Raw genomic sequence first — 553 nt, 5'->3', positions numbered from 1 at the left:
TGTTAAAGAACTCTGGTTCCAAGATGAAAAGGTTTTCAATGTCTCTCCTTAGCTGTGTGGCCTTGGGCAGGTAGCTTGATATTCAGAGTCTCCACTGCTTCCTCTTTAAAATGGGGATATTAACTCTGAGCTCATAGTTGGTGCTCAAAACATAGTGCTGTGGGTTGATTCACGTCTCCTTCCAACCCCAAAGCCCAACTTGTGAATGTGATTTTATATGGACACAGTGTCTCTGCAGATGTAATGTGTTAAGCTAACCTGAGGCCATACTGTCGTAGATGGGCCCTAATGCCATCTGCCTGGTGTCCTTATAAGAAGAGAAGAAGAAACAGAGAGAGATGGACACACAGGGACAAGCCCACATGCAGGCAGATGCAGAGATTGGAGTGATGCATCTACAAGCCAAGGGGGCCAAGGCTCATTAACAAACACCAGAAGGTACAAGAGGCCAGGGATGTCCCTGACCCCAGGTCTTGGAAGGAGGGTGGTCCTGGTGACACCACAATTTTGGACACCTAGCCTCTAGAACTTTGAGGCAATAAATTTCTCTTAG

At 46.8% G+C, this 553-nt stretch overlaps 1 protein-coding gene across 1 annotated transcript in view; it reads right to left on the bottom strand.

The window, feature by feature from the left end:
- Positions 1-553, bottom strand: part of SEZ6L (seizure related 6 homolog like) — a 294,911-nt gene that overhangs the window by 110,442 nt on the left and 183,916 nt on the right. The gene's annotated exons all lie outside the window — the stretch shown is intronic.

Source organism: Orycteropus afer, unplaced genomic scaffold (genome assembly GCF_000298275.1).
Source record: "Orycteropus afer afer isolate SDZICR_OR568_19922 unplaced genomic scaffold, OryAfe1.0 scaffold00197, whole genome shotgun sequence".
Classification (NCBI taxonomy): Eukaryota; Metazoa; Chordata; class Mammalia; order Tubulidentata; family Orycteropodidae; genus Orycteropus; species Orycteropus afer.
Note: the sequence above shows the minus strand (reverse complement) of the source record. Positions and strands in the feature narration are given on the sequence as shown.